This window comes from Marmota monax, unplaced genomic scaffold (genome assembly GCF_021218885.2).
Source record: "Marmota monax isolate L192 unplaced genomic scaffold, Marmota_monax_Labrador192_F-V1.1 WCK01_AAM20220418_F8-fsc00223, whole genome shotgun sequence".
NCBI lineage: Eukaryota > Metazoa > Chordata > Mammalia > Rodentia > Sciuridae > Marmota > Marmota monax.
This window is the reverse complement of record NW_026692990.1, coordinates 638627-659846: the sequence shown is the minus strand read 5'-3', so window position 1 is coordinate 659846 and position 21220 is coordinate 638627. Positions and strand designations below refer to the sequence as shown.

Genomic DNA, 21220 nt, shown 5'->3' with positions numbered 1-21220 from the left:
AATATGTGAGTGCTGATCAATAATGGGTGTGGGAGGGGAAGCATGGGCGGAATGGAGGAACTTTAGATAGGACAAAGGGGAGGGAGGGAGCATGAGGGTAGGAAAGATGGTGGAATGAGATGGACACCATTACCCTAAGTACATGTATGAAGACATGAATGGTGTGACTCCACTTTGTGTACAACCAGAGACATGAAAAATTGTGCTCTGTATGTATACTGTGAATTGAAATGCATTCTGCTGTCATGTATAACATATTATGTCACCCCCGTCCAGTGCAGGCTACTGAACCAAAGTCATTCCAGTGAATTTTGGGTGACATGAAAAGACCACGCAGACATGGAATACCTTTTTCTGAGCTTCAGGATGGCTTACCTGGTGCCCGGCCTCAGGTTCCCCCAAAGAGGGGCAAGAGAAAGTCATGAGAGGCTGACAAGAGCGAGGAGGCACACTCTGAGGTTCTCCTTTTATTGGGGGCACTATTCCATGGAACATTCTATCCGAAAAAAGGCAAGGGGTAGGATTACAAAGGAACAGGTTGGTGTAACTCAACCCACTGGGTGATGCCCACTCCTGGAGGCACATCTCATTATCCCAGTGGAAGTAAATTCCAATGTATTGCAGGGTACAATAACTGCTCTGTACCCCTTTACTTGGGTTTAAAGGTGTGCACATAGCTCCTATCCAGAGCAGCTCCTGACAATATTAGATTAAATAAATAAATTTTTAAAATATGTTCATAGTAACACCAAGATTAGTGTTTGAATAAAAGAAGATTATAACTGTATTGGTTAGCATTTTATTGCTGTGGCAAATACATGAGAAAACAACCTCAAGTGGGAAAGGTTTGTTTTAGCTCATGGTTTCAGAGGATTCAGTCTGTGGTCAGCTGGCTTCATTGCTCTAGGCCTGAGAATATCGTAGTGGAAAGGTATGTGGAAGAAAGCTGCTCATCTCATGGCAGCTAGAAAGCAGGGCTGGGATGGGGAAGGAGGTGAGGACAAGAGGCATGCATCCAAGGACCCATTCCCTTCTACTAGGTCCCACCTCCTACACTTTCTATAACCAATAGTTCATTCAAATATAACTCCCTCAGTAGAGTTATATTTGAATGAACTATTCATTATATTTGAATGAGCTCCTCATATTAATCCACTGATGAAGTCAGATTTTTCATTATCTAGTAATTCCCAAAGACCCCATCTCTGAATATTGTTGCATTGGGGACCAATCCTTCAATACACGAGTCTTTGGGTGGTATGTCATATCCAGACCATAAGAATGACCTTGCCATATTGACACATAATAATGATTACCACAATCTTCATACCATTTAACATTCCAATAAACAGTTTATGAGTTTTACAGTTTCTCCACATTCTTGCCAGTAATTAGAGTGATAAGATTTTAACAATTTTTTGCCATTCTTGTAGGTGTGTGGTGCTATTTTTCTGTGGTTATAATTTGTATTTTCCTGATGAATATGTTGAGCATCTTCTCATGTGCTTATTAGCCATTTCTGTTTATTCTTTAAAGAAATGTCTAATTGAGTTATTTGTTCATTTTGTAGTTGGGTTATTTATTCTTTTTGCATTGAATTGTTTAAATTATATTGGGAATTTATTAGGTTTTTTAGTTCTTTCTCTATTCTGGATTTTACTCCTTTTCAGATGTATAGTTTGCAATTATTTTCCACTCTGTAGTAATCAACTTGATTGATTACTAGAGGTTGGGAAGGGTGAAGGAGATGTACTGAGGTTGAATAGATAATGAGTACCAAAAACACACCTAGAAGGAGTAAGTTCTGTTGTTGTACAGCACTGTGGGGTGACTGCATTTCAAAACAACAATATATGTTATATGAAGGTATAGAACAGAGAAGCTCAAAGCCTTCAAACAAATGTATGATAAGAAGAGTAATGCTAATTACCCCAATTGGATCAGTGTACACAGTATATGTGTATTGAAATATAACATTGTAATCCATTAATATATACAATTATTACATGTTAAGAAAATTTAAAATGTAATTTAAAAATTTAAAAATGCCAGAAAAAAATTTAGAATTTATTATAGCATTCAAACTTTAATGCAGATTATAAAAGTCATGCTATTCAAAAGAATACAACAGAGCCTAGAGAATTTTAATGACTTACACTAAACATACTAAAGTTTAAGGGCCTTCCCTTTAAAAAATAGAATAAAATATCCAAGTAGAAGAAGATTGCATAGGGGTAAAATATATTTTGATAAAAAATTTTCACAGAATCTTTTTTGTTGTTGTTATGAAACTACAAAAAAAGTAATAATTGTTTTATAGTTCTAGCTCTTACATTTAGGTCTATGGTCCATTTTGGGTTTTGTCTAGGGTGTGAGGTAAGTGTCCATATTCTTTTGCATGTGGATGGTAATTTTTTCCATTACCTTTTAAAATTATTTTATTGTGGTAAAACCATTTAACATGAGACTACCCTCATAACAAATTTTCAAGTGTATTACATAATACTGGTGATTGTAGGTACAATGTTGTATACTAGAGCTCTAGAACTTGTTCATCCTGTTTAACTGAAACTTTATGCTATTTGATTTGTAACTCTCCATTTTACCCACCTACCAAACCCTTGGCAAGCACCATACCACTTTTCAATTCTATGAATTTGGCTGTTTCAGATATAATTTATGAGTGGAACCATGCAGTATATGTCATTCTCTGACTGGTTTATTTCACTTAACATAAGGTCCTCAAGGATCACCCATGTTGTTAAATATTGCAGAATTTTCTTCTTTTTAAAGGTTTCAGTAGTATTCCATATTTTCTTTTTAAAGTTTTTTATTTGTTCTTTTCAGATATACATGACAGTATTTTGACATGTCATAGATACACGGAGTATAACTTATTCTAATTAGAACATTCTTGTTGTGAATGATGTTTCATTTGTCGTGTATTCGTATATGAACATAGGAAAGTTATGTCTGATTCATTCCACTGTCCTTCTTATTCCCATGCCCCCTCTCTTCCCTTCATTCTCTGTTGCATATTTTTTTTATTTATCTGTTGATGGATATTTAAATTGTTTCCACATCTTGGTTAATAGTGTTGCTATTAACAAAGGAGTGCTAATATCTTCGAGACCCTGATATTAATTCTTTTGGATATATACCTAGAAATAAAACTGCTGAATCATACAGACGTTTTACTTTAAAATGTTTGAGAAAATTTCATATTCTTTTCCATGGTGAATGCATTATATTACATTCCTGCCAACAGTGTACAACTATGATTCTAATATCTGCACATTCTCATCAATACTTGTCTTTTATTTTTTGATAATGGTCATCCTAACAAGTGTGAGGTTATTCTTTTAATGTGTATTTCCCTGATAGTAATTTTGAGCGTTTTCTCATGTATCTGTTGGCTCTTTCTATGTGTTCATTGGAGAAATGTCTCTTCAGTTACTTAGCCCAATTAAAAAAATTATAAAAGTACTTTCTTCATTTTGTTCCTGAATTGTAGGAGTTCCTTATTATATTGGGGAAATTAATTGATTATAAGATTTATATTTTGTAAATATTTTATTGCATTCCATAGGATTCCTTTTACTCTGTTGTCTGATTCCTTTGCTTTGTAGAACCTTTTCAGTTTGATGAAGTTTCACTTGTCTATTTTTGCTTTTGTTACCTCTGCCTTTTGTGTCATATCCATTAAATTACTGTCAAGGCCAATGTCATGATGTTTTCCTCTATATTTTCTTTTGGAAATTTCAGAGTTTCTGGTATTATTTTTAAATCTTTAATGTATTTTCAATTTTTTTGTAGTTGTAAATGGACAGCATAGCTTTATTTGTCTATTTTTATGGGGTGCTGAGGATCAAACCCAGAGCTTTGCACATGCTAGACAAGTCCTCTGCCACTGAGCTACAGCCACAACCCTCAGTTGATTTTTGTATAAAATGGGAGTCAACATTCTAATTTTGTTCTGTATTTATGTACACTTTTCTCGACACTATTTACTGAAGACAGTTTCCTTTGCCCATTGTGTGTTCTGGGCAACTTTGATGAAAAATCAATTGGCTGTAACTACTTGGACTTATTTAAATGCTCTCTTTTCCTCATTGCTCTATGTATCTGTTTTTAGCTTAACACCAGTCTGCTTAGATTATTGTTTCTTTGTAATAGATTTTGGAAATTTGATTATAATTTACTTAAGTGTAGCTTCATCACCTTTCTTGTGCTTGGGGTCTGTGAGATTCTTGAGTCTGTGAATTTATGTTTTCATTTTGTTTAGAAAATTTTGGAGTACCACTCCTTCAAATATTTCCCATATCCTCCCCTCCCTTCTGTCCTTCAGGGACTTATATCACTTGTATATTAGAGACTTAATTGATGTCTTTGTTCATTCTTGGGGAAAAATACTTTTTATCTTTGTGTTTCATTTTATCTTAAGTTCAATGATACTCTCTGCAATGTTTAATATACCACAAATACCATTTAATATTTTCCATGTCATATAAAATTTTATTTTGCATATCTTGTATACTGTCAATATCTCTGATTTGAGCATATAGAAGACAGTTGGGTAACCTGTTTTAATGTCCTTGTCTGTTAATTGTAACGTTTTTGTCAATTCTGAGTCAGTTTTTATCAACCAATGTTTCTCCTCATAAATCTGTCATATATTCCTCTTTTGTATGCCTGATAATTTTTAATAGATCTGAGACTTTGTGAAATTACTTTGTTTGGTGCTGTTTTTTTATTATTATGAATATCTGTCACGTTTGTTCTGGGACAAAATTAGGTTAATAGGGAACTGTTTAATTTTTGGAGTATTGCTTTTATGTTTTGCTAGGCAGGAATAGAGCAGTTCTCAATCAATCTGGGGCTAATTAGTCCCTTATACTGAGTCAAGTCCCTTCTGTGTTCTCTAATCAGTGTCCCATGAGTCATGAGATTTTCTAGTCTGGCTATGGGAACAGACACTCTTTTCCACTCTGAGTAAACATCAAGGATTCTTTCCTCTAATCCTTTGAGGTAGTTTTCTGACATGCACGCACTAATTGGTACTCAACTGAATACTTGAGAAGAACCCACTGAAGATCTCTGGAGTTCTTACTCTATTTATCAATATTGTCTCTTTTCTCTACCACATTAACTCAATCTTCTTTGGTCTCTTTAACTGTCAACTCCATCTTCTGAACTTCAGTGGTCCTGAAGGGCTCCACCTGAATTCTACCTCCCTGTCTCTCAAGACAAATAATAGGCTTAAGCAGTTGTAGAGCTTATATCATTTGTTTATCATTTTTCTAGGATCCTTCTCCTTTGCTCCCTGATATCTGGTATCTTCAAATCAGCTGTTCCATGAATTTTGACCTTTTGGGGGATTCTTGTTGGTGACAAGGTAAATCTAATTCTTAGTTCTCCATAATCCCCAGAAGCAATACCACGAACAAATATTCTTAAGCCCTAAGTTATAAATGGCAACTCCCTCTGACCCCTTCTGCTTAAAAGTTTAAAGCAGAGGGTAGAACCAATCCTGGAGGGATAAAACAACAAAGACTTCTGTAAAGAAGGAAGCCCAGGGAATGTATGTGAGCAGGTGCCATAGATGTATAGGGGCTCAGTTTGCCCCTAAGCTTCCTGACAGCTGTAGCAGGAAGGAGGGGGAGCAGAATTCCCAGGCCTCCATTTTGTGGAAAAAAGGAGGCACACAGACCTTTCTAAATGGACACTTGTCTTGGACTAAAATTCCAGAGGAGTTGATCTTGTGGCCAGCTCAGCAAACATCCGGGACCAGAAAGTCATCAGTGATTTCATGAGACGCTAAAAGGCGTATTCACACACGTGATGCTGGGAGTCAGAGGCACAGGGGAAGAAAGCACATGCAATTCTATGCCACAGGAGAACCTTGCTAGACTGCCATTTCCCACAGAGGGAAGGGGACGGGAGGAGACCCAGGCCCTGTGGATGTGTCTGTCTCTGCTCTAGCATGCACCACAGTGCCTCTCTGGAGGGGAACCCGGGCTTCTGGGTGAGCTGGGCAGTGACACTCCTCCAGGCTGGCCCAGTGAGGATGGGAAGCATGGCAGGGTGAGGTTGTGAGTGAGGGACAGACAGTCAGTGCTGGGAGCTGAGGACGTGCCTGGGTCTGTCAGGCTGGGTGTGATGGAGGAGGTGAATCAGGAGCTGGCTGCAGGATTGGGAGAGAGAGTGGCATGGGGGCAGGTGGAAGGGTGTTACAGGCAGGAGGAACAGTGGGTGGTAATCAGTTTAGACTTCTCACTCTTTCCAGACATTGCTCCTCTTTTTCCTATACTTTCCTTTTCTCACCTATAGACATAATATAAAAATACATATTTTAAAATTTATTTTTAGTTACACATGGCAGTAGAGTGTATTTTCACAAATTAAGAATTTACACATTAATGAGATACCAAGTAATGTTTCAATACATATAAACATTGTGTAATATTTAATCAGGTTGAACATATCTATCTTCTCAAACAATTGCCATTTTATTATGGTCCTTTCTTCTAGCTTTTTGGAATGTACAATGTGTTATTATTATCTGGTCACTCAACTGTGTACTAGCACACCATAATTTCTTGCTCCTATCTAACTGTAACTTAGTATTTATTGTTCAAATTTTCTTCAACTTTCCCTTTCTCCATCTGCATTTCTGCTGAGTCCTCTATTCTTCCTTACCCAGCCTTCTCTACCCATATAGTTGAGATTGACTTGCTCCCATCCACAAGGATTGAGAGGGGAAAGACTATATTCATATCATCTGCCACTCATCACTGCAAGGCCAATCTGCCTTCACCAGTTAAGGCATCATGGAAAACCTTATGTTTCAGTACTATGTCCATGAAGTGCACCATTGGAGATGTGCCAGTGAGGGGTCCAAATTAGTAGAAAGAGCAGGGACTTTCAGATTGACACTTTTTTTTTAATTCCCTAGTTGTATAAGTGAAGCCAAACTTCCTAATCTCCTAAGGCCTATAGATAGTCTAATCTTAGATGATTGGAACACATAACATAGAAAGAAAGCAGATATAACTGTATTACTATTAGAGAAAGTGAAAATTAAGCTTAACTTCACTAAGTAGGATAAAGAGAGTCATCAATAATAATACAACATAAGGGATTATAATAACATATAAACTAAATACCTATAACCAGAACTATTAAAATGGGAAATAGAATACACATTTAATTTTTTTAGTTGTTGATAGACCTTTATTTTATGTTTTTATTTTTATGTGGTGCTGAGGATCAAACCCAGTGCCTCACACATGCTAGGCAAGCACTCTAACATTGAATAACAACCCCAGCCATAGAAATACATATTTTTAGTAGACACTTTAATTCTCTTATTTCAAAGTGGAACATACCTATTAGGCAAAAAATACAAAGTAATTGAATTAACATTTACAAATTGAATATAAATATATAAATACATATTTTTAATTTTTTTAAAGTTGTCAATGGATCTTTATTTTTACTTATTTGTATGCGGTGCCGAGAATCAAACCCAGTGCCTCACACATGCTAGGTGAGCACTCTGCCACTGAGCCACAACCCCAGCCCTATCTTTTAAATAGGTGATGTTGATTTTTCTTCATAGATCCATAAAACAGTATCAAACAATTCCTGAGCTTTCATAATGTGTTTGCCCTTTGCTTTTGTAATTTGGACACAGATTAGTCATCATTAAGAAGGCAGATATGTAAACAAATAATAGTATAAATCGGTCTAGGTGACCAATTTATTATACCAATTTATTGGAACACAAGGAAAAGAGAAATTAGTTCCATTTGTGCTGAGGTTGGGGAACCAGAGATGAGGAGACAAAAAAGTCTCATAGAAAAACATATATTTGGGTGAAATAAAACATAAATGGGATCTCTCTTTAATTAGAAAGGCAAGGTTCAGAGAAGGATAGTTTTAGTCAGAAGGGATAGTATATGTAGAAATATACAGCATAAAGAGGAGCGTGAAACAGCATGGCATGTAGGAAGAAACATATTATCCACCCCAAACTAAAGGGATTCTCCACTTTAGAGTATACTGCCACCAGGTGGCAGGAAGGGTCTTATTCTTGGGTTCTGAGGTGCAGACATAATCAGTTAACTTAGAAATGTGTTAGCTTTTCCATTTAGAATCATTTCTAAACTTAATTATATCAATAGTAAAAAATCAAAACTGTCAACTTAAGGGTATAAGAAATGTTTCTTTCCTTTTTTCTATAACACTGATATTTTCTTTTTTACCATCATGATTGCACTGGATGGTGGAAACTTAATTTCAGCTATTTAGTTACCTACTTTCCCTTGGCCCTCTACTTTCCCCAAGAATTATATTTAAAATCTGGAGAGAGAATGAAGAGTTGGTCATCTAACACTCTGTGCTCTTTATATACCCATGCTCATATCACTGAGCTATGTTCTCCTTGAGTGGCCATTGGTCATTTGTCTATGCTTGTCACTGATATACCTTCCTTGTTCTGATCATAGAACCCTTTTGGTTTTCTTATTTAGAAAATGTTTGTTTCTGCATTGCTCTGCACTGCAGGAAATTATGAGTAGGTCTATTTGATTATATACTATTTCTTCATTCTCACAAAATATAATGCACCAGGGGATTCTGAGACATTGCCAGATACATGTTCTTTACCATAAAGAGGGAAAATAATATTTCTTTCTCATTTCTGATATCCAAACTAATCTGTGAATTTTATCATCTCATCCTAGATTTTAGCAGGCTACATGTTCTCTCTTCGGAGTCCTCTGTGGCATCTAACTTTCTTTTGTTTGTGTTTGAGACTTTTCCAATCTTCTTATATTGGGGAAATTTAATCTAAAAGAAAAACTGACTCACTGTTCATTTAATAATTCTGGAAAAATTTGCCTTATGTATGGCCAGGTCAAGGCTTTTCAAAGTCAAGAGCCAAGAATTGACTGCTATTTTTTTTTTACTTCATCTGACTTTCTGACCCACATATAGTACAGACAGAATACCTTCTAAATACGGATATGTCTAAATAGAGCTATGTAGTTGAGTGGAACAAAAAGGAATGCTGAAGAGTGCCGCAGTCTGGCTGGGCACAAATGCCGCAGTCTGGCTGGGCACACAATCACGAGCCACCACACAGCTTGTAGATTCAAACAGCAACTCTTTATTCCCGAACTCACACCAGCCGTCTACAATCACGTTCTGGGGAAATCCATGTTCTCTGCCCAAATCCACGTTCTCTGCCCAAATCCACGTTCTCTGCCCAAATCCACCTCCACTGGGCTTCTATCTCCAAAATATACTGTCTGAATCCCGTGAGAACTCAAGGGGAACTCAGGCAGCAGGATACGCCCTATTCCCAGCAGGAATAATCTTAAACCTTAAACCTGGAACCTAAACTGGGAACGCCCTAAACACGATAATCTTAAAACCGGGAACACCCTAATCTGCCTTGGTCCTTGAGCAAGGTCACGTACATTCAATGTCACTGCAACATGGGGTACGCTGGCAAGGAAATTGTCATACCTACTTGGCTAATGGCTCCCAGCAGAAGAGAGCTAAGTATTTGGAATGACTGCTGGTGGAACTGTGAGAAGTCGCTGAGCAGAGAATTGTTTATGAGTTCTAGGGCATAAGTGTGGGGCCCCAGGAAAGACTGGGACCATAGATGGGAGCTGGGGTCATTCTAGGCAGATAAGTGATTTTACCACCAGAAGCTTTTGTCACCTGTCTAGGCAAAAGATTCGAGAGGAATAGCTGAGGAATTGGTATAAACCTGGGCTAGCATTATTTTTGTGGGTTTTTGTGTGTGTGTGTGTGTGAGTAGCAAGGATGGTTTCAAGGTCCATGGAGTGTATTGCGAAAATTATTGGACTGAGGACACAAGAAAAGAATATAATATGTTTATCTTCCAAGCAATGAGCCATTTCAAGGTTCAGACTGTTTATCATTTATATAAACAGAGAAAGGAAGAATAGCCAAAGTGCCAGCTCCTCAATAGTCCTTGTTTCACATAGTAAAAAGAATGACATCAAAACAAAAGGGACCAGATAACTACAACATAAATTATGGGATACCCCAGTGCTGAGAAACCAGTTCTAAACTTCATATAAGTAGTTTTGTATTTTTCATCTCTATTCTGAAGGAAGTAAGGAAGGAAGCCCCTTGCTTCATCAGAACCCAGGAGGCAAAGGAATTGTTTCATAACAGCCTCTTAGGGGAGATAGGGAGGCAAGTGGGAAATGGCCTTGTAATAGCTCCTTACAGGCCTTCCATCATTGCATGATCTGGGAGGATTACAAGGCATTCAACCAAGACTCAAATTAGCTATAGTTGATGCCTTTGCCTATATGGCTAACGTGGATATGTGCAAGGTTGCCAGAGTGCTGTGGCAGAGATTTTATTCTTCTGTCCTTTCATTTCCTCCAGCCTTGTTGTAAAAAAGTGCCTGCGGGTAGAGACAAGGATGAGGGGATTTCTCTGAGCAGGCTGTATTTCAGGTTTCAGGGGAGCACATAACCTCAGCAAGTCCAAACATCCCAGGGCTGAGCTGACATTTGTCCTAAGGGGCCTCACAGATCCTTCCCCTTCCTTTAGCTTTCCCAGCCCCCTGGCTTTGTAGAAAGAGAGATGGAGTAGGGAGAGTGACTCAGCAGCCAATCACAGCAAGAGCAGCCCAAGGCATTTGTACCTGGTGTAACCAATCCTCTCTGCACACACAGCTCAATTGGCCTCTGCTGCTTCCTCCTCTCCTGCTCTGCCCAGCAACAGTTGAAAGGAGGTTTCTGGAGGAGAAGGAGGCCCTGCCAACTCCCAGCCCCTGACAGAGAATGGACTGGATCTCAGACTAGTTCTGTAGAGGAAAAAAAATGTATATCCATAGCTCCTAGATCCCAAAATTTCTGTGACTAAAATATCTATGAAGACACCCCAATATATCCGTGTCCCTGATATCTTACAGAATCTGGTAAAGAGTAGCTGGACAAGCGTAGCCTACAAGAACCTATATTCAAAGATCCAAATGGCCTCAACTTAGTTGAAGAGACAGGAGTCTGTGAATGAGAGGGACATATTGATTCCCAAGTATAATCCCTCTTGCACTTTCTCAAGAAATCACAACCCTTTCCTCTTTCCATTAGCAGGGTGACTTGGACACTTAGTCTCTTTTCACCACTGTATCCCCATCCTGGATGAGAGATAATGAGATAGTTTGCAGAGTCAGATCCCCTGGTCTATTTAATTGACACCATCAGGCTACTGGGAACAATAAAATTTTCTCTTGTGGCCCAGAAATAATCTCTGTAAAACTATTTAGCTGCTGGGAAACAAACTGCCAGAATGGGAACCTGAATATGAGATTAGGAAAATATCTTTCAGGTAAAGAAGAAATCCACTAAATTTCACACTGTGTAAGCCTGTATATCAGGAGATTCCAAAGAGAATATTGATATTTTATCCATGAGACAAAATCACTCTCATTGTCAGGTCATGGGAAGACCACAAAATTTTAAAAATTCTGGCTGTAGTATGGAAGACTCCCCAGGCAGCATTAACATTTACTGTGGACAAATAGGAGAAGGACCAAGAGGAATTAGTCTTTTTACTGAGGTTTGTGCTGTTCGTACTGGTGTCGATTCATACTGCCTGCAACATACTGTCCTTAGCTAGATTCCACTCCCTTCAAGAAAAAACAAAGCTAGTACAAAGGCTGAGTTATCTTCTTCCCTAAGGGGATTAGAGTGCCCTTATGCCATACTTAAGGTGTGTTGGAGACTTTCTTACAACCAAATTTGCCAAACCTCTTCATTTCTTTTGGAAATTGGGACACTAGCCACTGCGGTGCTATGCAGGTCCCGTGAGCATATTTGAAAAATTACTAATGGGATTTTGAAATAATTCAGATTGTATAATGAACTGATGTAATTTATGAGTAAGTCCTTTGGGGCCAATACATGTTTAAGTGGTTGTAACCGATACTGCTAAATGAATTGTGGGCATAGATGTGTTAAGTACATGTAATACATCTCTTGCCTGGATAGGATGTTCCCAATGGGGGAAGCTCACAATTAGAATAGTGGTAGAAGGAAGAGTAAACAACTGGGAGCATATCTAGCTCTCCTAGCCTGGCCATGCAGTATCAGCAAAGCAGTATAAGATACCAGGGAAAGGGAAGATGGTAGAAAGGAATACTTGTCTTGATTAAAGAATTGCTAGAGACAGAAGTGCTTAAGGAAATGATTCCACAATCTGTACAGATAGTCTTTTCAGTTGGGCAAGTCAGCCTGAAGAGCCCTTTGAGCTACAAGTGTCAGTGATTGACATTTATGCAGACTGGAGCCTGTGACCAAAGATGTAGCCACTAGGTCATGGTGTTCCCTGGAGTCTTGGATATAGCTTTTGCCTGACATGATCACTTGGTACCCCATTTGAAAGACTATTATTGGTTGTTGCTGGGCATTGGTGGACTCTTAGAAAATAACAAAACAACAGTCAGTATTGTGACACCCTGACATCACTACCATGAGATGGGTCAGAAATGAGAGCACTAACAAAATGGCAGTTGCTTAATAAGCAATTATTATGAAATGGAAGTGATATATCAGGAAAAAATAAGCTACATATTATAGAATCTCAAATTTACAAGGAAAGGTGGCTGGTCAGTGCTACTTGAGAGGATGATTCAGATGTGGTGTCTCTGCCAGCACTTTGGGCTTTTTGGAGGCTCTAGTACACTGAAGTTCTAGTATACTGAACATGCCTGAGCCTGGCTCACAGATGGATCAACTATGTTCAATGACAATGGAATATACTAGGTCACTGCTGTTGTGAAGCCCCAAAGAAAGCCATGCACTACAACTGTGCACAAAAAAGAACTTCTGTTCAGTGGTATATTTCCATGGTGGCTTGCTATGGAAAAGGCACTCTGTTCCACTTCAACTGACTCTTTGGTAGGAGGCAATAATATGGCAGTGTAGTGACTGGCAGCAACATAATTGGATAATAAAGTGTCAGCCTCTAAGGAGACAAATATTGTCGGAAACTGAACAAGACTCACAACCTTTGTTTATGACCTATGTGAACAGATGAAAAACATTTTAACAATGAGTATCAAAATAAACATCAAGATGATCAAATCAGCACTACACAGAGAAGGACACCTGGATATGGCCTCCACCCAGTTATGGCATCACGCAATGCATTGTAATCTATCTACAATTCATGACTGGAACCAAAATACAAGACCTAGTGATTCCAGAACATGTGGCCAAAAAGTCTGGCAAATGTGTTCAGATGGACAGCTGAACACAATTGGCAAAGGGGAACTTTGGGGCATATAACTAGAAGTACCAGACCTGGCCAGTCTAGTATATAGCACACCTTAACTTCTCCTTGATTTCCATAGACATCTTTTCAAGGTATGGTATTGCCATCCCCATCTGCTTAGCCAACACAAGTCATTCTAGTCAATTAAATGCACCATGTTACATATTTGGATTCTTTAAACATATGATTAGGCATTGGTGCTCTCTTTATAGCAAAAAGTATACAGCAGGGGGAAGCTACATAGACATTTGTCAGGTTGTTTATGGCCTGTGTCATCCTAGGCAGCAGGTGTCATTGGAATTTAGAATGGACTCTTAAAGGAAAATATGAAACCTTCAGGACAGCCAAGTGGCAGTTTCCAGTGGAGCACACACTTAAGACGAGCACTTTGGTTTGTGGCCCAGAAGGGTGCCTCACATTTAAATAGAATGTCTAATTATGAGGTTGGGGAGGGTAAAGAGATCCAGAGCAACTATCTTCAAGATAGTTAATCCTCACTCTACTTTTATTTCCTCCAAAACTGTCCTTGGGCAAAAGGGTGATTGGAATTTGTGAGCATCAAAGAAGGGGAAGGTTGGCGATAAAATAAATTTAATTTTTTGATTACAAGTATTCATTGTACATATTCATAGAATTCAGTATGATATTTCAGTACATTCCTATAGTGTTCACTGATCAAATCCAGTGTCCCTTTATTGATCCTTTCTCACCTTCCTAACCTCTCGTAATCACTATTCAACCTTCAGAGTGACTTTTTAAAATATTTCAACACATGTGAGAGAACATGAGGTACTTGCCTTCCTATTTCTGGTTATTTCACTGAACCTAATGTTCTTTAGTTTCATCCATTTTGATGCAAATGACAGGATTTTATTTTTCTTTGTGGCAGAACAATATTCCATGTTTCACATTTTCTTTTTTTCATTGGTACATTATAGTTTTACATAGTAATGAGATTCATTGTGATACATTCATACATGCACATCTCATAGTTTGTTCTGTTTCTTTCCCTCATGTCCCCTATTTCCCTCCCCTCTTCCCTATTGGATCCCCTTCCTCTGGTTTACTGGTGTCACTTCTGTTTTCTTGAGATCCTTTTTCATTCCTGTTTTTGCTTTGGCTTTCACATGTGAGAGAAATCATGACCCTTAATTTTCTGAATCTGGCTGTTCTCACCTAGCTTAATGTTCTCCAGATCTATCCATTCTCCTACAAATGACATAATTTTATTCTTCTTTATGATTGGACAAAACTCAATTGTGTATATGTACCACAGTTTCCTTATCCAGTCATCTCTTGATGGACACCTGTGTTAGCTCCACAATTTGGCCATTGTGAATTGTGCTTCTATAAACATGGGAATGCAAGTATCAATGTAGTATGCTGATTTTAATTCTTTTGGGTAAATACAAAGAATGTTATAGCTGTCTCTTATCTCCATAGTGTTTGCACTAATTTCCAATCCCACTAACAGTGTATAAGTGTTCCTTTCCCCCCATATCCTCACCAGCATTTATCATTATTTGTATTCCTGATGATTGTCATTCTAACTGGAGTGAGATGAAATCTCAGTATAGTTTTGATTTGCATTTCCCTGATTGCTAAAGATGTTGAACATTTTCTCATATATCTGTTGGCCATTTGTATTTCTTATTTTGAGAAGTATTTATTCAGGTCATTAGCCCAGTTTTTCATTGGATTACCAGTTTTTTTAAAGTTTCTTATGTATTTTAGACATTAATACTTTATCAGATGAATAGCTGGAAAATACTTTCCTGCATTCTGTAGGTTGTCTTTTGCTTTGTTGATTGTTTCCTTTGGTGTGCTTTTTAGTTTGATGTAATTCTATTTTTCAAATTTTATTTTATTTCTTGTGCTTTTGGGGTCATATCAAAAAATCATTGCTTATGTAAATGTGTTGAAGTATTTCCACTATCTTTTCTTGTAGTTTCATAGTATCAGATTTCACATTTAAGTATTTGATACATTTTGAGTTGATTTTTGCACAGGGTAAGAGGGGTCAACTTTCAATCTTTTGCATATAGATTCCCAGTTTTCTCAATATTATTTATTGAAAAGGCTGTATGTTTTTGGCACCTGTATCACGAATCAATTGGCTGTAGATGCATGGGTTCATTTTTGGTATTTCTCCTCCATTGCATTGGTTTCTGAGTCTGTTTCCATGCTAATATCATTCGCCTTTGTTTACTAAGGCTCTGTAGTATGTCCTTGGAATGAGGTAGGTACTGGGATGTCCTAACCTTTATCTTTTTTATTCAGTATGTAGTATGCTGACTTTAATTCTTTTGGGTAAATACAAAGAATGTTATAGCTGTCTCTTATCTCCATAGTGTTTGCACTAATTTCCAATCCCACTAGCAGTGTATAAGTGTTCCTTTTTCCCCATATCCTCACCAGCATTTATCATTATTTGTATTCCTGATGATTGTCTTTCAGGATTTTTATTCAGGATTGTTTGGCTATTAGGGGTCTTTTGTGCTCCCTTTGAATTTCAGGATTGGGCTTTTTTTTCTAGTTCTGTGAAGAATGTCATTGGTATTTTGATGGTGATTTCACTGAATCTATAGATTTTGGGGGGTACTATGGACATTTCAACAATATTAATTCTTCTAATCCATGAACATGCAAAGTATTTCCATCTTTTGTGTCTTCTTCAATTTCTTTGATCAGTGATTTGCAATTTTCATTATAGAGTTCTTTCACTTCCTTGGTCAAATTTATTCCTAGGTAGATTAATTTTTGTAGCTGTTATAAATAGAAATGCTTTAGTGATTTTTTTTTTAGTTTTTTTTTTTTAGTTGTTGAAAGATACTTATTTTATTTATTTACATGTGGTGCTGAGAAATGAACCCAGTCCCTCACTCATGCCAGGCAAGTGTGCTACCACTGAGCCCCAGCCCCAGCCCCTGCTTTAATGATTTCTTTCCCAGTAATCTCATCATTGGGTATAAAAATACTACAACTCTCATGACAAATTTCATCCTGCATATGTGTGTGTGTGTGTGTGTGTGTGTGTGTGTGTGTTGGGATTGAACCTTGAACCCAGAGGTACTTTACCACTGAGCCACAACTCCAGGCCTTTTCACTTTTCTTTTGATACAGGGTCTTCCTAACTTATCGAGGTCAGCCTCAAATTTGTGATCCTCATGACTCAGGCTCTCAAGTTGCTGGTATTACAGGTGATCTGGCTCTGTGTATTTTTTTTTGAAAAAAAAATTGGTATAGTTAATTCTGAGTATCTTTCATATACCCACATAAGCCACACAGCTTTAACCACAGCTTATCTGAGTCTTAGTTGAATGCCTTTGTTCTCTCTGAATGCAAGATGAATGGAGTTCTTTAAGGAGTTGTCACAAAGTCATCTCCTATTTCACAAGGCTATTTCCCACTTGTCTCTCCTGGGAGGCTGTCATGAGAGACTTTTTCATTATATTATGAGTTCTGGAAAGGTATAGAGCTTTCTGTCTCACCTCTGTGATAATAGAGATGCAGACTGTAAACAATTTAGCTGAAGTCTAGAGTTGACTTCTCAGCACTGGAGTATCCCACAATGTATGTGGTAGTTATATGGCTCCTTTTAGTTTGATATTGTTCTTTTGGGTTTGTGGGACAAAAACTATAATGAGCTGAAAACTTTGGCTATTCTTCCATTGGCTATGTAAGTAATAAACTGTGTGAATCTAAAAGATGCTCTTTCTATCTATTGGCTAAATGAGTCAGAACTTTGCCTTTGCCTTCTCACATTTTGTATATGCTTGACAAGGACATTGATTTTTAGAAACATGGCTTTATTTTATTTATACTTTTGTTTTATTTACTTATTTTTATGTGGTGGTTAGGATCTAACCCAGGGCCTCACTCGTGCTAGAGGAGCGCTCTACTACTGAGCCACAACCCCAACCCCACCCCACCCCCCTGGACATTTTTAAGGAGCCTTCTGTTTTATTGGTCATTGTATTCACAGTGCTAAATGAAGGACCCTCAAAGATTGCTAACTGATTCTTTATTATGATATATCCTACCAGTATTTTCTGAAGCTACTGTTGGCATTTGTATGTCCTGGTACTGAAATGCTAGAACTGTTTGTTTACATCCGGAGAGAAATATAGCACACATGTAGCCTTCCAGTTCCCCAGAACTTTCAACTTAAGAATTCTAGGAACATTTGGAAACAATTGATCTATCCTATTGACCTCAGCTGAGAAGTAAGGCTGTAGGGTCTGGAAATTACACAAATAGCTATTGTGAATGGAACTGTTTTCTTAATTTCTTTTTCAGATAGTTAACTATTGTTACACATAAATACTACCAACTTTTGTATATTGACTTTGTGTCCTGCAAATTCACTCAGCTTGTTTATTAGATCTAATCATTTTTATGAATTCTTCAGGGTTTTTTTTTTAAACATACAGATTTATCACTTTATTTATCATTATCATTTGAAGCTTGATTTATAAACTATTTGAAGTATTTAAGAATTCTGTATTGTAAGAATCAAAGAGTACAATTATCCATTGCTTCATGGGTTCAAGTTATATATATTAAAACCAAATGGCATTTTTTCCATGAGGAAACTATACAATATAATAAATGACAAAGGACCCAAAAAGCAGTTTTTCATCATTTTCAGGATCTAAACAAACATTCTGAATGTTCATAGCTCTTTTGTTATATTATTTTATATTCAAATATCTATCTACATTCTGAGTCAATTACTTGACCAAAACAATTTAGGAAAATAATTAGCTTTGTAGCAAAAGATTTTCCATCTACAAGATCACATTCAAAGGAATTCATGTTGCAATGCTGACAAAATCTGCTGGCTACTCTGGAACAACATGCAGTGTGCCCACTACATTGACAAATGTGGTAGGTCACTTGGGTACAAACATGGAATAGTTATGCATAGTTCATCCAGGACAGTGCTGGCTCCCCAGCTAAAATAACCCATGAAATATAGCACATTAACTGCAGTTGATTTGGTTTTGGGAAAACCACATTGAGAATTACAACACAGTATATTTTCATCCCACCCTCAGTCATTGACAGGAATTTTGTTGGCTACCATGCTGTTTACTTTGTGGATGGTGGTAGTAAATGAACGAAGACAGATTTCCTCAGAATTGGTAATAAACTGTGATCCCAACTCTTCCCATTTTTCAGATACTACCAAATCTTTGTATAAATCAGTAGATCAAATGAACAAGAAATTTCCAACCTTGGTAGAAACGTCACTGTCCCATAATCTGACTGATCACTGAATGGATTTCATCCTGGATAGCTTTCTGAGACTTGTCTCTGGGAGCACTGTCATCTTTTGCAGTCTTGTCACAATATCAAATTGCCACCTTTTGAGGAGCTCCCTGTTTTTGTTCTTTGAGATGACCACCACCAGCTTCTGAAATGAGCACTTGTAGAGACAATCTTTCAGCTGATCCACCACACTGTTGAGATACTTTATGAGTTCAGTGTCCGTAGTTACCAGCAGGGTGAGTCCATACTTCTGTACTCAAGTGAAGGTTTCAGAGGGCTATATGCCACATGTTACAGAATACTGTTGATGTCATGATTTCTGTGGTCCCACTCAGGGTGATGCTGGGCTTCTGGGACAGCTACAGCACCATGGCGAGTCCATGACCAAGATGAGTGCTAACCTGAGGCTCCAGCCACCCAATTCAAAAGTCAGGTGTTTTTTTTAAAATATATTTAATCATGTATATAGTTGTGACTCTGATCCCGGGGGTCAGGGTACAACACTGGCATTGCCAGGGTTAAAGGAGACATGTTCCAAAGACTCTGGCCCTTTGTATCAGAGTACCTTTGAAATTAAAGTCCCAGTGCCAACATGGCACAACATTAATTCAAGAGAGAGGGTACTGCATCATGATGACTCTGAACCCTGGAGCAGTGAGACACAGCAGTGGCCTAGGCTCTGTGAGGATGGGTGCATTGGTAGCAAGGACCCAGAATGGTGGATTGCAGCAGTGGTGTGGTTCTGAGAAGGGTGAGTGAATGGGAGGGAGCAGTGTAATGTTGAATTAATACCCAGTGAGGTGGTGTGCTTCATCAGCTCAGACTCTGGAGGATTGGGTCAGATCCAAGGACAGGGGCATGGTTGCTATTTGACCCAGAGGACAGGATGATACAGATCAGCAAAGGCTGTTTCTCTGAGAAATTAGGGGTCATGATAGCTTGGGCACCAGGGTTGCAGCTGCTCTCCTGGATCAAGGCTCCATTTCCCTTGGATAGAGCACCAGGATGGGTCAGGTGCCAAAGGGGTGTGACTGGTGGGTATGTATTTTGTGAAGCCAGAACAATAGAATGGGTCATATGATGAATTATTGTATGGCTACTCTGCTGGTTCAAGGTTGGCTTCTCCACAGGCAGAACCACCTGTTCCTTGGAAGCAGATTGCCATATGGACTTGGGCACTGGTGTCCCAGCTGTTCTGCTGGGCCTAAGATTTGAACAGCTCATACTGGAACACTGAAGTCACCAAAATGGGGAAGATGGGGTGCCTCCTAGGCAGGGTGTAGGGAGTTGTAGTGGCTCATTTGAGGAACAGTCCAATGATATCAGTCTCAGGGATGAAATAATTCCGTGGCTACTGGCCTCCAGAACAGAATGTATGCTAGGAATGGTTCCAGTTTCAAGATGGCACCATGCAATAGCAGCTTGGGTTACAGGGGAAGCAAAATGTGGGATCCTTCTCTACAGTAATGCAGTTGTGTGTACTCTAGGCAGATCCCTAAACTGGACTCAGGACCTGTGAGGAATTCCCCATACCAGAGACTACTGGTATCCACCACAGAAGAGGAGACTATTGGGAGCCTCCTTATTGCTTTTTCACAAGAGGGAGAAGTTGCTCCAAGCTGATCCCAACTAGGAAGACAAAGTGGCAGAAGCGAGTGTTTGATCCCTTCTCTATGCAGTCATTCTGAGTTTCTGTAATCCACAGGGTTTCTTCCATTGCCTTGCCATAGTCCAATGGTCTTTTTTGGATACAGTAGTCAAAATGTAGTTGCTTAATTGTTGTTTGGGTCTTTTCCTGTGTGTGCAGCCAGCCTTAGGCACCTGTAATTAGCCATCTTGCTGATATTGCTCCCTTTGTTTTCTGGGTACTTCCTTACTTTCTTTTACTACAAGATGATTCAGTTTTGTATTTCTTCCACTCCAACCCTTAGAATCAGCCATTTATCCAGAGGACTGGTTCCTTCTATTGGAGAATATTATTTAGAAACAAGGATTTGGGTGTTGGGTTTGCTAATTGTTATTGAAGTGTCATTTTTTTTTCCTGACCTTCTCAGCAAGCAGAATTAGGGAATATATTTCTTCTGTATAACAAGTCATGAGTACAAATATCTTTCTTTTGTGTTTATTCATCTGTATATGTATTAAGATAAACGTGATTTCATATTAAGTTTTTGACTCCACTCCAGGTTTAGTCCTAGCCTACCATATGCTTATCTATAACTTCCCTCTCTGATGACAAGAAGTTTAGCTATCACCATCTACCATTCATTTACTTATTTTCTCAATTTTGGTATGTACAAAAAAGGTTTTAGGCATTGTTAACCCATCCAATGATGAGAAAAGAAATTTACTACCTAGAATACATGATGTATATACAGCTTTTTTATCTTTAGTTATATCATTTTTAGTCAAAACAATTTCCTAACAATACTTAGATAAACTATTCATTTCCATCCTTTACAAGATTTTTTAGGTAATTTTATTCTTCAATTCTTTCTTTATCCATCATCATACAACTGAATATGATTGTAGCATACATTTGTAATAAAGTTAGATTCATTTGTCATGGCCTTTATTTCATTCAGGGATCCCTGTACATTCTGGTTAATTCTTT

General features: G+C 38.1%; 1 pseudogene; it reads right to left on the bottom strand.

Moving 5' to 3' along the window:
* Positions 1-18129: 18129 nt before the first annotated feature.
* Positions 18130-20612, bottom strand: LOC131424469 (mitotic spindle assembly checkpoint protein MAD2A-like; annotated as a pseudogene).
* Positions 20613-21220: the final 608 nt, after the last annotated feature.